Source organism: Fistularia commersonii, chromosome 6, assembly GCF_037954325.1.
Source record: "Fistularia commersonii isolate RoL2024-O1a breed Wild chromosome 6, RoL_Fcom_v1.0, whole genome shotgun sequence".
In the NCBI taxonomy this organism is placed as follows: domain Eukaryota; kingdom Metazoa; phylum Chordata; class Actinopteri; order Syngnathiformes; family Fistulariidae; genus Fistularia; species Fistularia commersonii.
The window spans coordinates 14602540-14619956 of NC_141289.1; positions in this window are offsets into that span (position 1 = coordinate 14602540).

Genomic DNA, 17417 nt, shown 5'->3' on the forward strand with positions numbered 1-17417 from the left:
AAACACCAAGTCAATCATTTGAATTGCATTTAGACAGTTTAGATGTTTGATACAGATTTTTGCCACTTTCGCATGTTTATGGAAGCACTTAAAATTGATGTTGCTTATTGTAATAAGTCATACAAATTAAAGACATATTGTAAATTGTGTTTTTCAAAACTTTCTTGATTTGGAAAAGAAGGAATTAAATACACTTCTGAACACACTTGCCAGTCCTCCCGAGTTATCACAAACAAGCCAGTTGTCAGACCTTCTTTGGCCACTTTTTCATATCATTCTGAGTCCTTAAGAGTGTTTGACTAAGGAAACAAAAACAAAAGGGTAAATTTATCTTTTGTTTTGAATGATGGTCCACTAGAAATTGTCCAACCACTTATTATGAAATTAAGGGAATACCAATGATCAACATGCAACCCACAGCTTCCAGCATGATTAAGGAACACATCAGTTACTCCGCACCATATCATCATCCTGTCACACTCCTTGCTCATGACTCAAAGAAATTCTTGTCAAAAATAATCAAGCAAATAAAGATGGAAGTTAATTAAATTATGGGAAGTGACGTCTCTTTTGTTGCAAAGTCATTACGATCTCACAGCACCAAGGGTGGATGATATTGATGGCTGGCTTTTCTGGGGGAAGTCAACTGCAATGACTCACATTCAACATTGAAATACAATCTTTAGAGACCAACTTGATTTAAGTTTGAAGGGATAAGGCCAGGTGGCAGATTTTAATGTTGCACCTCATTCCAGTTCATACTGTGAACCATCTGTCTATCTTGCCCGGTGCCCTTGTGCTGGATAGATTCTTTGCATATTTTACTGTTATGGGTTAATCAACATAAAATACCAATTGAAGATGCAAAACTGTGAAACTTTTGAACGGTTTGTTCAGGTTCGATGAGAGCTGGTATCATGTAGTACAAATGCAGTATTTGCTTTGAGAATGCTAACAGAGAAGTACAGAGGGTGCTGCGTTGCATTTTTGTAAACCCAGAGTGACCTAGGGTGCCGAGAGGAACTCTGAAATTGTACATCACTAGGGATCAGCTCTGAGCTCCTTCTTGTTTGCGGTGGTGATGGACAGGATGACCATGATGTTGCAGATGATCATGTGATCTGTAGTGAGAGTAGAGAACAGGTTGAGGTAAATCTGGAGGTGGAGTTATGCGTTGGAGAGGAGAGGGGTGAAGGTTAGTCGCAGCAAGACAGAGTATATGCGCGTGAATGAGAGGAACCTGGGTGGAACGGTGAGGCTACACGGAGTGGAGATCAAGAAGTTGGAGGATTTCAGGCACTTCCGGTCACTAGTCCGGAGCAGCGGAGTGTGTGGAAAAGAGGTGAAGAGACGAGTTCAGGCAGGTTGGAATGGGTGGAGATAGGTGTCAGGAGTACTGTGTGATAGAAGACCATTAGTCAGAATGAAAGTAAAGGTGTGACCAGACAGTGGTGAGACCAGCGATGCTGTATGGCCTACAAACAGTTACCATGGCAAAAAGAGAGGAGGCAGAGCTAGAGATTGCAGAAATGAATATTCTACAGTTCTTTTTAGGAGTGACCAGGATGGATAGGATCAGGAATGAGAAGATGTTTTGGAGAGAACGTCAGAGAAGCCAGACAGAGATGGTTGGGTCATGTACGGAGAAGGGATAGTGAATATATTGGTAGACGGATAGTTGGTGTGAGAGAGGGGGATACAGAGACTAGGGTTAGATGAAGAAGGTTGATTTGCTGTGGTGACCCTTGAAGGGAAAAGCTGAAAGGAGAAGAATTAAGAGCAGGTTTCATGGAAAATATACCTAATAGAATCTTGATGTAAGATTTATTTGTCTATATGCTTTCGCTCCTTTCAGCGCATGCCAAAAACTTACATCTGATTATACTCTTTAAACATTTACACTTTAACAGCATAAAACAATTATTAAATAAACCAATGTAACAATTGAGTGTTAAAACTGCTTAAAAACTACAGCTTTTTGCCAAGAGCTAAGTAAGCAAATGCAAAAGTCAACTGTAAACATAAAAGTCAGCTTATATCCATTTATGCAGTTGGAATGAGAAGGCTTATGCAGGTTTGATTATTTACTAAATATGACATAAGTTTCACTGGAAAACCATGGTGCAACCTACTCACAAACAAATGAATATACTAATTGCATAAGTTGTGAAAAAAAGAAAATTAGACATAAAATGGCTCTACAATAGTTGTCATAAAATGGCTCTGCAATAGTTGTCAATACTGTGTCTGAAAGTCTCAATTTGATCGTGATTTGATCATCTGCCAGACATGTCTAAATTAGCTCAAGCCATATGCACTTTTTATTGTTGTCGTTCTTGTTTCATATGTGACTGTTGGACCCAGTTCAGTTTCCTCAGCAATATTAATAATAGGGTGCAATGTAAGTAATGCTCTCAATGCTGAGACTGACTAAAGCACATTAGTAGTATAGACATGATATACACAGACAAAACCCATGATTGTACCTTCCAAAATAAGGCAATAAAATCAGAGAAAACAAATTCAGAGAATTCCATCTGGTCTCATCTCTAAACTTTCTAGTTTCTCACATTCTAGCAATTTAAACACGAATGCCCCACCAGTTTAAAAACAACCATGATACACACATAGAACACACATTTCAGTCATAAGGACAAAATTTTAATCGAGGGCAGAGAAGGATTAATGAATGAATTACATGGTTTGCTCATCCCTGCCGGGAGATTCTGTATACGCCTGCCCCGCTCAGTAGGAAGGTCAGAGCAGAGGGTCAGTTGCAGAAAAACAACCCCAGGAGCTAATGGGGCCCCGTTGTAAAGGGCTACTGCCAAAATGCTGTTTTTAACCCTGGGTTCACTTGCAGAAGGATAGTCTCTCAATGAAACCCATCATCACAGAGCCCTAAAGAGATGTGGATTAGCCTTTAATAAAAACCAAAAATATGGTTTGCAGGCAAGTTTAATTAAAAACAGAAAGTGCAGCACTTGGAAAAAGTGAGACGTTCTTAATTAATATTGCTGCAACTGTTCTGCAACTTTATGAGCATTGGGTTGACTGTTAATGTTGGACATGAAACATGCAGTTAACTGTCATTCAAGTTGCCAAAATGCAGAAAAGAACTCAAAATTTCAGCACCCTCTGCAAGGTTTTGGTATCCACAGGTTGCTTGGCAGGGTCAAGTTTTTATGTTTCACTCTGTCTCAGTAGATAAAGCAGGCCCATCTGCTGCTTTGTGGGGGGATACAACGAGAAAAAAAATGGCAATTCTAAACTACTTGGGTCTCAATCAGAAAATACGGTCTCAGCTCATTCTCCGTCCTCTATGTCAAAATGACATTTGATGCAGCCTTTTCGGTAAGCTGCATAATTGTCTTACTTATTTTATTCTGTGTTAATTCGCTAGCTTGCCTCGTCCCATTTTTGCTTTGGATTGTTTTAAACACATTACAACTCATTACTTTGGCACAGTAAACAGTATTTATTATTAATAGCAGAGATAATGGTGATGATAATTATCATTGCCCTGTTGCAAGGTAGCAACCTATAATACCTTCCACTGTGTGTCAGGTTAGAAAGTGCTTCACCATATTCTGTGGAAAATCTTTCATGAAATATCCTCTCTCTTTTCACAGTTCCTGTTCTCCAAAAGACAGCAAAATTAGACTCACACCTTTAAGCAAGCCATACTACAAGAAAAGTTAAGCCTGTATGTGTCAATTACGCAAAGGGAGCATGTGTTACTATATGTATTCAGCAAAAAAGGTCTACAGGCTTGTGCGCGCTATCCATTTACAGAAATATTTTCAAAGTACATCTTTCTAAACCAGAAAGTAGGTGCACTGCTCTCATTATTACAGAGAGCAGTGGTGCATCTGCTCAGTCTGTCTTTGGGATTAGTGAACTATAGAATAACACCACAATATCTGAGGAAATATGCTTTGCTTTGTTGAGCATTTCTCTGGGTCATGATTTACATTTAATCCCCAGTGTTATATGCCCGGCCAGTACAAAAACAAAAGTTTTTGTATCATGCGGGAGTACAAAAAACAATTTAATGTCTTAAAAAACTGACATGATGCAGACTTGACGCAGAGGTAGAATCATTCTCTTAAAGGATATGATATTTTACCATATATTACTGAAAAGTAATATATGGGAAATATCCTCTTATCCTCCCCTCGGAAGGAGTGGTTTTAGTGATCCATGCAGATTAGCACCGAATACTCAGAACCCGCCAACCAATGTTGCCACTCCTCCAGAGCAAGCTTGATGGCAAGAAGTTCCCGATTCCCCACATCGTAGTTCCTCTCAGTTGGGGATAACCTGCGGGATCAAAATGCGCGAGGGTGGGGCTTTCCATCAGAGTCCGAAGTTGGGAAAGGACTAAACCGACTCACATTTCAGTAGCATTAACCTCTAGCACAAATTGTTTGTGGGGATGAGGCTGGACAAGGACGGGTACCTGATATATGTTCACAGTGGTTTCGAGAAACTCTAAAGTCTTGGTTTAGTGGGTGATCTGAGGTAAGGCTCTACCGATTGGGGCAGAAACGTTCAATTGTGTGGACAGGGTTACGGTTTCAATGTTGGACTGCTGAACGAGAGTGCGATAGATCAGATTCTGCTCGCAACCATCTGCTGGGTCAGAATGGCTTAATTGTTCTGTCATGTTTAAGGAAGGTGTTCCTGACCCAAACACAAGGACACTCAGGAGGTGGGGCAACTTAAGGGGTTTATTGATGAGGAAGGGGAATGGAGGGCTATGCTTGCACAGAGTTGTCTCCTGGGGAAGGTCACGGGGGTCTCAGGGATAAGGTGCTGGCCATGAGTGACTTAACCAGCAAGGAACGAAACAACTTGGCACCAAAGGGCTGATGGCAGGCAAGTGCCTTCACTTGACAAGGCTTGTTCAGCTGCAGGTGTGCCGGCACCCCAGGCTGGAATCATTCATCTGGTCAATCAGGCTCAGAGGTGATGGGGGCTGCACCCAGAGCCCTACCTCTTGATCCCAACATTAACACATTTAAAGACCTTGTAAATTTTCACATGTGTATAAACCAGTGGATCCCTACTTGATCGTAGAGATAAAAAAAAAGGCAAATAACAATTCACTAACTCATGAACAAATATAGGCAATTTTTTCCAATGCACTCGAATTAACCTCCATGTTTTTGGACCTTGGGAGGAAACTGGAGAACCCGGAGGAAACCCATGCAGACGTGGGCATAATATGCAAACTCCAAACAGAAAAGGCACCCCTGCCGGAATCGAAGCAGGATGCTCAGTGCTTTGAGAAGAGGCACTTAACACTGCACCACTGTGTTGCTATAAATACACACACACAAACACACACATGTACATATACATATATATATATATATATATATATATATATATAGAGAGAGAGAGAGAGAGAGAGAGAGAGAGAGAGAGAGAGATCTGTATATTCATATATTTATAAAAGTGTTGCAAAAGATATCAACACAAAGACCAACCAAACTGTTGAAAATATTTCAGAAGTCTGTTTCTCATTTCTAGTACAATGCGGTTGTCAAGAGTTTGTTTACTTTAATAATAATGAGACTTTGAGTTCCACATTGCCCTGAGGTTATGATGTATACTAAAGACCCGGCTGAATATTTCATCTGACCCCAGAAGGCTAATTTCACCCCACACTGACCTGATGATCACTGGACTGAAAGACCTGGCATCTTAGAATTGATCAAATTGTGAAAATTGTCACACTGCAATGAACTCAGTGCAAAACAACAGGTTGTGTAAAACCCCTTAAGCTTTTACAGACAATATTTAATAACTCTCTTTTGTTTTGCTTAAATTGCAGCAGCAAAGGCTCTGTGTTTTAGTAAAGGACAGGTCTGTTTTGACTCCTATTGATAGGGCATTTACCCTGATTCCTTAGCTGTAAAATGTCCACTTGTGGCCAGATCTTGAAAATGGCAAAGTGGGGACTCTGATGACAAATGAACTGCTCTTATGTTATACTTTATTTGAATCTATTTTAATTGTATCAAAACATTGTTTGACATGTCGATCCAATAGACTGAACAAAGTTTGACCCCATCTCAATCTCACGCCAACCCCAACTTCAAGATGGGCACAAATTCATCTGGAAACTGTCAGGTTACGGCTTTACATTCAAGGCAACATGAAGGAGGAGGCTTTAAGAATGAGGATACTGAGCCTTGTAGAAAGTTAAGGCTATCATGACCCTTTTTTAAGCTTCCAGTGCAACAAAGGGTCTTTCCAGAGCTGTAAAATCCTGGCATCAGTGAGTACGGTGATGTTAATCACTGTGCAGCCTCTTTGGATTCTGTGGGATTCAGGTAAACTCATGGTCATGGTCGTTCTGTACTGGACACACTATCAGGTTTTGGTCTGAATGCCGCCTTTCAGTTTCATTTATACATAACAATACTCTTCTTTTTAAATTATGTAAGGTGGTGTGGTGAGACTAGCAGAAGATAACAAGAAACTTTGCATGTTTCTGTACATTTGTCTGTGTGTGTGTGAGTGAGATGGAGAGAGAGTAGGCTACATGCATGTGTTAGTGTCTCTGAAAAAGCCCCCCGGTCACTTGGCACTTAAATGAACCTATTTGTCTCTGAACAAACATTGAGGATTGGATAGGATGTTCACCCCGGGGATAACAAAGTGGGGAAAAGGCCTCAGGGAATAACTCTAGCTTGCTCCATCTAACCATGATTTAAAACCCTGGCCACGGTCAAGGCTGATGACATTATATTTTAATGAACCTTCATTTCTTTGGGACCAGACTTTATAATTTTCAAAATCTATCATCACAGGATGTAACATGATAGCTGGCCATTTGTTTTATGGTTTTCCAATGCTCTGCGTTATCCATTTCTTTCAACTGAAACCATCAAAGAAGAAGGAAGACACATTTACACAGAATAATCTTTTAAAAACCCATATTGTGTGAGCTAAAGCGACACTTATTGGTAGCCGTGGTGATAACAAAGCAGGAATCAAACTCATGGTGACTGTTAAAAGTTCTTGTCAGCCAAAAAAATAAAGAATGAAGTTGTCATGCATATGCCATGTAGAAAATAGCCTGCATTTTTCTAGAGACAGATTAAAGTAAATCTTTCTATTCCACAAATGGTCTTTTATCAGATTTAGCTAAATGTGATAATAGAAAGAGGAGCCAATATTAATTTCTTCATAGAGCAGATTAATAAAAGTAGGCAACAGATGCCTAATGTTAACTAAGAAATGCTGTGAGTCATTGACTGATCTGTCACTGTCGGGCGCTCTTGAGGTCTTTATTAATTCTAGCTTTAAGGCAAAACATATATATATAACAAAGTCAAAAAGAAGAAAAAACTGCTACATCAAATCATTTTGTAAAGCTGTAAAGAATCAAATATTTGTATTGTAATCTTATAACCAGTTATAACAAGTATAAACTGAAAGCTGTTCCCATAATTTTTGTAGCATTATCTTTTAGAAGAAGATTGGCCTTAAGAATAGTTATGTCAAGTGGCATACATGGGCTGAAAAGGGTTCTCCCCTGTGTTACATATAGGTCACCTGCCAGCACTTCATCTAGGGATGATGGACCCTTTGGTCTGAGTCCAGCTCTTCCTTCAAGGATAAGGTTCCTCAGGGATTCCTCATAGGGAAGTCTTTGTTGCTGTGTCCAAAAAGCTGGCATTGATGCCGTAGATTATCTTCAAGTATCTCCACTGCCTCATCTACCTTTTGCCTTGTCGGCAGGAATACATCCTGTTCATGCTGTTACTGTCAAAGATGTCCCAACAGCGTTTTTCCCAAGTCCAAAATGGTACCTATCAACAACGTTAAATATGAGAATTTTTATGGCTACTGTGCTCTTAAGGAATAATTCCACCACTACATTCTCTTTATCCATTGCATTGCTTTATCAATTGATTATTATGACAGATGACTCCATTGAAGACTGATTGTTTTGGCTATGTTATCTGTAATATTACACCCGCTTTTTTTCATCCAGCCAATCTGAAAGGTTCCTCAGCAAAATGTATGTCAGAATAAGCTGAAAAAAAGCAAAAAGTACATGACATCTTTTAAAGCTTTTCATTGCATGACAAATAAAAGACACAAAGAACATTGTGCCTCTGTCTGCTCAGTGGTCAGTTAACCGACGGGGGGCTATAGCTTATGAAATCTTGCTCTTTATAGAAGGAAGGCTCTGTTCAGGGCATTTGACTGTTAAAAGATCAAAAAGAATTTGATCGCTAAGGTGTCCTGGTATGTTTAATTGTGCATTAAATATAAAATCTTTTTTATCTACAAGCTCAAATCAAATAGAGCATAATCATATTTGAGCATGAATGCATATGTGGTTGGTTAATGCATGCATGCATGCACAGACACACATCAGCATGGAACATTTTGTTGAACTCTAAGTAGTATCTCACTCCAAAATACAAATACTGAGGAGAGCAAACAAAGGAAACTGCTTCAGAGACAGGACCAGACTGTTCACATCCAAAACATCATTAACTCCTGAGGACATGGATATTTCTCAGGTACATACCGTGAAATTCAGAAATCTTACCACACAAAATGTACCTTTGACCTTGTTTGCTTAATACCAACCATCAATAAATTGAGGACTGTTGTTTTGTAAATCGTGAAAGTAAAAAGAAAAAGACAAGATAGGCAGATAGTGATTTTATTATAAATGTACCGTTCTTTGTCTGTATAGCACTCAATGTCAAGTGACAACAGATTAGACAGGTAAGTGTTTGGGCCGGGGAAATAGTGAGGTAGTGATGAAATCTGAATCGATAAGGTCTCTAGTGCAATAAATGCTTTGTTTTAGGTGAACTTGATTTTGTGTTTTTGTTTTTCCTTTGGGTCCATGAATGTTTCTATCTATACTGTTGATATGAGTTGGCTGAATTCTGCATTCTCAGCTTCTTCACACATATGGTGCAATGCGATTTTTTAAATCCCCCTTTCCTGCTTGATAGAAAACTGAATATAAAACAAAGACTTGCACTGGGCTATGTTGAGGATTATTTAATTTGCGATTTATTATGAAGACATTCTATTGATGTGTTTGGGACATTGCAAGGGCCATGACTGTATTTTTGGTTCATTTCCTGTGCTCCCTTGCCTAAGCTTTCCTCTTAGATGGACTTCAAAAGTTCAAGAGTCCTTGTCTGAACATCGATGCCGATAAAGTTTGTGTTTTTCAGTTCTTTGTAAAATATTCAATTTGACAAATGATTGATCAGGTTTCTTTTTCTCCTCTTTAAGTGATTGCACAGTCACAACAAAATTTACACAATGAATAGGCCCACAATTGTAAAACCAACCAACAAACAGATCAACACAGCCTCTTGTGGTGCTTAAATATAAAAAAAGACACTCCAACAAGCGCATATGGGGAGTAGAAATGTTGCTTGCCAGCCTTGGCTTAGTCACAGATTGCAAAATGTAACAATGTCACCAAATGGCATGTGTTGTATAACTGTGCCTGTGGGATAGATCAACAGGCAGACAAACTAAAACACATAAATTAAACCATATCCTCCCTGGCAGGAATAATCCATTCCTCCTTTTGAGGGGGAAACATGTATTATGTTTCACAGGAAATCACTTTCAACCATTGCGCTGGACATAAAGTCAACTTGGTTGTCAAAAAAATTGCTGTGTGTGTTTGTTAGTTTGTTACTTTCTTTATTTTCATGAAATAAACAAAGTTGTTCCGGTCAAGTCCTATTACCTAAAATGCCACAGCAATAAAGCACCGTTGTTAGTACAGTTAAGTCTTTCACACATAATATATTATTATTCATCGAAAGGCAGAAATCTCTGACATTTGTCCCTGTAACAGACAACCACTGTGCACACAGCCAATAACTACTATAAATAATGAAAGGCCAAAGGAGAGGCTGTTTTTTGTGCACTGACTCATTTCTTATGGTTTGTTATTTCAACAATAACTAGCCATCTGAGAAGGAAACAAATAATAGCTCAATTATTTATTTTACTGTGGTGTTTTATTTTCGTCCCACTGTCACTGTCATGGAACCGCAGCAGCAGTTTTACGACTTAAGAGTATGCCCTCTTGCATCTGACAACTGTCAGAGGAAGGAATATTAACCCACTGAGTCACTTAAATGGTGATATTTTTTCTTGTAATTTCTAATTACTGTAGAATACACAGGTATGCCTATTTGGATATCTGTGACAATCACAGAAATGGTATAAAGGGACAGAGGATTGAGGTAGGCAATATTTAAATAAAACAACAACAAAAAGGGAATACAGGCATTCTATGGATCAAGGTGTTAATTAAATGTTGCATGTTCCACGTTATCCAACTGTGTGTAATTTTTATTGTGTCACCTAGGTTATCACTTGAAAAGTAAAGTCCTTGTCATCTATTCATGGCCTTTTGATATCTGTGACATGCATGTGACAAACTATTTTCATTTCTAAAAATCAAACAAAGAAACATATTTTATTGACGTGGAAGTGACTGTGAGTGATGATGTTCAAAGAAAGTGATATGCAGATAATTATCTGCATACCACTGAGGCCATCATCCAAATTACTTGCGTAGTTAGGAAAGTGAATATTTCACATGCTTGATTAGGAAGTGGTAAAGCAATGTAAAAGCCAGAGTGTCACAACTGAAATTAACAAGGATTCTGTTTTCACTTGTGAGCCAGTAATGGCTGTATGTAACGGCATGAAAAAGCACGTACTTCTTAATGATACCAACCACAAATATTTTGCCATTATTAATAACATTGTCGCTATGGTTAACAGTATTGTAAGCTGTAATAAGTTCAGTAGATACTTCAAAGATCAGAGTTCCATTTTTGTTGAAAAATTAAAGCCATTTTTTATTCAATGAGTAATTTTTCCCCAAGTTCTCTTGTGTGAAGATTTTTTTTAATTTTTAAAATTTAATTGTTCATTTTGTAAGAAAATTGTTATCAAAGTTATTTGACACATACAGAAATCCTGCCATTATCAGCATGTAACATTTCCATTAAATGGTGATAGGAAGAGAAAAACACTGAGCAGCTACAAAATCAGGCTATTTTGTTATGCCACAACTGTTGTCAGCGAAGGTCTGCTTTTGCCTTAAAATGTTTATAGATTTTCAAAAACAATATTCCATCATTATATTTGATTCCATCCTCCCACATGAAACCATATGAAAGGATGCAGAGCGGAGTAAGGGAGCACCGCCATGAATAATCTGGTTTTGAATATATGCAGTTGACTATATGGTGTAGAAACATGTACATTATAAACCAGAACAATTCGAATTATTGTGGGACTCTTTCCTCAACAAATTTATTCCATCACTTACATGTGATAGCATTTGTTCTAAATGCCATAAACTTTATTTTGCTTACTTTAACCATCTCTTATTTGCGGAGCATCAGATGTAAGGTGACCGTGTATACTCAAGAAATACGTCATAAATCCAGGTTAAATAATTTAACACTCCTAAAATAAAACTAGTTGGAAAATTTCACGAATTAAAAATGAAACTTTTTGTTGTTTTAGTATTATTATTAATATGTTTTTCCCACACACAAACACACACGTATGCAAAGATTGATATCCACAGCTATACCTTACATTTTTATAACCTACCTCAGCCATCACTGAATTACACTAATGTGGCCATACTTATTTAGACCCCAATATACAAGAAATCTGTCATTATATAATTATACATTTTTTGAAGTGTAGCTGTTAAGACAGAATCAAACTGTTTTCATTTTTCATTTTCTAGTGAATATGCACTGAATTTCTTCAAGTTTCCACAAAGTCTAAAGCTGGGCCCAAATGACCTGAAACCACTCATGCTGTCACAGGTCAGGCTTGCAGGATGACCTTTGTAAACTGAAGGAAGAAACTTTTACTTTCAGTAAATGAATATGAAAGCGTGTTCTATGAGTTGAATTATGCAAATACATTTCCCACAAGAACCCTGCATTTACCTGCAGCTGTAAGAAAAAGAAAACTTATTTATGATGAGGACTTTCATATGTTGCAGCAAGGAGTTCCAAAAATAAATTGTATTCTTGAATCAAAAACTAACCCTTGCAAATAGGTTTTTAATAGATTGGTAATGAAGATTGAACAAATGCGTTGTCTTGATTTATATTGTCCTTCTACAGCAGTACAGATTCTACACAAATTTTGACTTCTATATATACATTGTTCATGTATATCCACAGACCATATTCCTAAGGTACAAATCAGCTGGAGAATATTCACTTGGAAATGCAAAAGTAAAAGGACAGCAGCAAATTTCTCGCTGAATTTAGTGAACATTTTGCTATAAAAGAGATCAATCAATAATAAAGTAAACCAACGCAACCAGCTTTGGGGCAATACATAAAACTTGTAGGCTGTAAGTGTAATATGAAGACATGTTATAGTTAATATTGATCCTCCTCAACTTCTCAAAGAAGCATTCTGCATTGGAGAGCAATGGTTTTCATTATCTGTTTGAGGAGCAGTCAGTTCACATTCTGATTTCTAATTTTATTCATGTTATCCCATAAATAGCCTGCTTTTGTGTCGGTAGACATGAAAGGGGCTGCCATGTTTTTAAAACCCCAAAAATACAAATATAAAATAATTCTGCACTAACAGTAGGGACATCTCAGAATATTTTCATTCTTCTAATGGGAGCAACCCCCTATTTTTGATTTTATACAGGTTGTATTTGCACACAGCAAGTTTTTAGGCCAGTATCGCTTTAACTACAAATCTTGCATTGAATATTGCATTAACAATTAACTTAAATGCCCATTACAACCTTCGTGGTGTTATTGCAAAAGTTAAATTATATATTTTTTTAAATCCTGGATATATCTTTATCCTGTTCACCTGATAAACAACATATTCATACTGAGAAGCTTTGACAAGCAAAGATTTTATATCTAATTTAATTTAACTTGCCCTCGGAGCACCACACACATCAGTGAAAGATATCTTGTCATAATGACATACAGCTCTTATCATTCCATTAAGTAAAAAAAATATTCCATTGTAACTCACTTGAATAGTTAACACTGAACATCTTTAAAAAAATTATTTCATTACTATCCATTAAAGTATTTAATTAATTTTCTCTTCCACTTCTCCTGCACTCAGGGTCGCAGTGGGGCTGGAGCGAATCCTGTTTGTCATTACAGGAGAGAGGAGGTTCACCCTGGTAGGGCTGCCAATATTCATAAACACTATATATATATATATATATATATATATATATATATATATATATATATATATATACACATCTTCTTCTTTACTGCTGCCCACATGACCCGATCCTGGATAAACGGTGGACAATGGATGGATGGAGAAGCACAAACGTTCAAGAGAAGTTGATTGTGGTTGTCCTCGTCACAGGACATATTATATATGTCTGAAAAAACAATAAAGGTCCTTGTTTGCTATCATGGTTTCTTGAATGCACCAATATTGATTTGTTATATGATCATACTTTGCATTTATACCCTCAAAGCTCATACTTGGAGTGTACATGTCTTTTTTATGTTATCTGTACAGGGTAGCTGAGCATGTTACACAATGTCTTGCAGGTCAGACTGAAAGGTATTATTGGTGAAACATGTTACATAGATACCTGAACATGATATGCTTAATGGACACAAGCAGGTCATCACAGGAGGACGAGGTACAACATGCAGGAGGTGGGACAAAAACGGGTTTATCTTTGAAGATGCAACTAATATGGAATGTTCTCACTGTTTTCATCATTTCTAAACAGAAAGTCCTATTGCAGTGGAAATATATTTTGTATTGGAAAAGGAAAATGAATCCTGAAAATGCATAATTATATTTATTCTTTGTTCTGTGAATAAAACTACAAACCTCAGACCTCAGTCTTCTGTGCATTACAAAAAACAAAGAAAAAACTACTTTGTAGTCCATGCACACTTTTGATTATGAAGAGTGCCCACATGGCCCTCTAAAATTGCAAGGATGCACGTCAACATTATCATGTTTAAAAGAATGCAATATGACATGCAAACTCCACAATTGAAAGGTATAGTGCTAAATTTAGATTTGTCATCTAAATTTTGTCATTATCAATTCCATGCAATTTAAAATGTCCAAATCACTTTTTCCCCCCTGAACTTTATTTTATTTAATCACCTATGTTATGTATGAAAACAATGGATATTACCCGAGAATCGTAAGGAAATTGAAAATCATAAAAATTTTGCTTATGCGAGATTTGTTTGTCCGTCCAGACTGTGTTTTTTAATAGTTTTGTTTGGCAGCATTTTTTGTGTCTTCACTTGAACAGCTGGAAATCCATTTTGCCCCTATTGCCAAGTTAAACATGCAAAGTGATTGTCTCTTTAATTTATGCTGTGTTTGCTGTCACAATCATGTACACATGGATAAGCAAACAAGAGCTTTTCTCCAACCAAGCTGAAGAAGTTGACATTATTCATTTTTCATCAGCGTTGACAAAAGTTCCAAGCAGTCTTGATGAAAAGATGAAAACCTTGTATTCAAACAATGTCTGTTTTCCTGCCTTAGCACGTATTGCCACTCAGGTTTATAAGAACAAAGTTTCAATAAACTCTCAGAGGAATAAAGTGGAGCAGGGCATATTTTATAATGAGTATCACATAACATCACACACAGACAATTGTGTCTTCAGGGTCACTGTGGACAATAGCTAAAATAAACTACTGGGACCAGATGCACTGATGTCACAATTTCAGAATGTACCACTGGGCCCCATTATTCCTTCTTGACTGCAAATGTGCTGCCTGGACAACTAAGAACCTGATAACCCTGCATTTAGCTGACAGATTCATGTAGAACCCTTTTGTCTTGTTTTAATTCGAGGTTTTATACTTTGTTTTGATCAGGCGGGAAGAGTCTGTTGGCTAGTCTTAATTTTGGGAAATATGTGCTACATCTGATATCGTTTCAAATACGACTTCATTTGTTCACTGAAAATTATCTTATGAAAATGATCTACCCTCTGTTACAGATGAAGTAACCTTCTATTGCCATTGCAGCAGCCCTCTGTGTTTCCAATTTCTTTTTTTTACCTCAGTGTAAAAAGAATATGTGCATGAAGGTCCACTACCAACACCTTTTTCAATCAGCTGCCTTCATTTCTACAACCCACATTTATACATCTTATTGTGGGTATGAATTTGAACATTGAGCAGCTGTTGCCTTGTGCTCACTCTCTCATGTGCATCGGAAGATTTAGTTTCCTGCCCCCATACTCTGCAAAGGCCAGTTCACCAGTCCGTATCAGGCGTTTAAGAAGACCATATGACCTTAGTCCTGCTCCTCTTTGCCACCAAGCAGTCAAGGATAGAAAAGCAAAAATTAAGAAACCCAGTGAAGCTTGCCTGTTCACCGGCTGCTTGAGCAGCTACTTCATGCCGCCAGATCTCCATCCCCTCTGTAAGCATTCAAACCTGTTCACACCAGCTGTATCCCACAGTCTGTCTGTCTTCTCTGTTGTGTATCTCTGTCCTCCCTAACGAATGCTCCGTTGAGTGTAGCAGCCTGGCACTTCATCCACATACGCAACAGGATACATTCATCATTACAGCTTTTTTTTCCTTTCTCTGTTCTCAAACTTGTTTTTGTGTTACGATAATATCAGAGCTTTAGCCCTTCACAATAAATATCCACCTTCGACAATGGCTATTCCTTGCTGTTTATTACAATAGCAACAACCTATAATAAAGTAATGTGACGTGGGAGTGTTATATTTTATAGAAGATTCCAATTAAAAAGTTAGGAAAAAAAAAAAAAAAAAATATATATATATATATATATATATATATATATATATATATATATATATAAATATTAACACATTCACACATACAGACATTTTGTCTGTCTAAAGACTGATAATAATTTTAGTTTAGTTTAGTTGGATATCAACAACAATGCTTTGGATTCTGTTGTATAAGGTACTGAATCATGCAACCATGGTTGATGGTTTTCAAAACCCTGAAAAAGGTAAGTTTTTTGTAAGTAAGATCCTGCAATGTTCTTTCTTGAGGTTTGGGGAATGTGTATTAAATATCTTGCTGAGTTTAACATTGTAGTGGGAAAAAGAAAATGCAAAAAAGTTATCTGTCACCCCAGTGAGCCAGACATGCTGAGCTCTATGTAGGCTTGAGGGAAAATAAAACTGACACAGGTGTCAGCTTCACTCATCTTATAAAGAATTCAATTTTATACAGCCAATAAGATTTCTCATTGAATGCTATTTTTAGATAGCAAGTTATACCGTATTTATTCATTTCCTTATGCAAATGATTCTATTAAAACAGTTATGAGTGAAAAAATCCATTATGTTCACGTTACAATGGCAGGAAGGCATGTTGTTGTTATTCAGGTCAAAGTTTTTGGTGGCGCTATTATGACTGCTGAGCTGGAAAAGCAAGGCAGTGCTACACTTTTCATCACTCACTCATTTGCCAACTTATAACATTCATGATCATGTTGTTTATTTCCATATAAATAAAGTACATCCGTTTACATTGTGGTGTGAATTTAATCCAGAGGCTAGTGTCATTGCTAGCAGTGCCACCTCATTATTTTTGCTATATTTAATTCATGGTTTGCACATTTCTCCATGCAAATGGTACGACTGGAAGATGCTGAAACAATAATATGATTCAAAACTGCGCTCAGGCTCAAAGAGAAGCGATCATCATTCTATTGATGTCAGTGACAGATTTGAAAGTGCATATCGAAAAATAGCTGCCAATCATATGCGATCTTCAGTTGTTTGCCCCTGAAATTTGATCAAAACGCAGGCCATGACTGAAATAACCTCATCACAAGAATAATGACTTCTGAGCTCTTTAATGGTGTGCAATGCCTGCTTTGGCTTATATTTTGCCTTCTCTAAGAGGGAAAGGTCAGCACTTATCATGGCACACAGAATGACTCTAAGTGGTCATTCTGGCATGCCATCTTCTTGATGACAGCAGGGAATTATGCACCAAATACTGCCCCTCCATTTCTTACAGATGCTCAGTGCACATTAAATTGGGATCATGTCGGATTATGGAGTAGGCCATGACATCTTTCAAACATCATGATCATCTGTCCAAAATTGCTTTAGCTCTTCTTTTAAAGACCAAGCTGCTTCCATTGGGGTTGGAAGAAGTCAATGGACATGGCCTATGGGCTAGGAACATAACCACACACTGGATGTGAAATGTTATTAAATCAGTTTTGACTCATCACTCAATTTGAAATGTTGAGGGACAAGTGAGAAGATATGAAACAGCACTGCTTCATTAAGGAACTTACTGAAGTTTGCTGAATGAATGAAATTCAGTGGAAAATAATTACATTTCTTTTAGATACTGTAT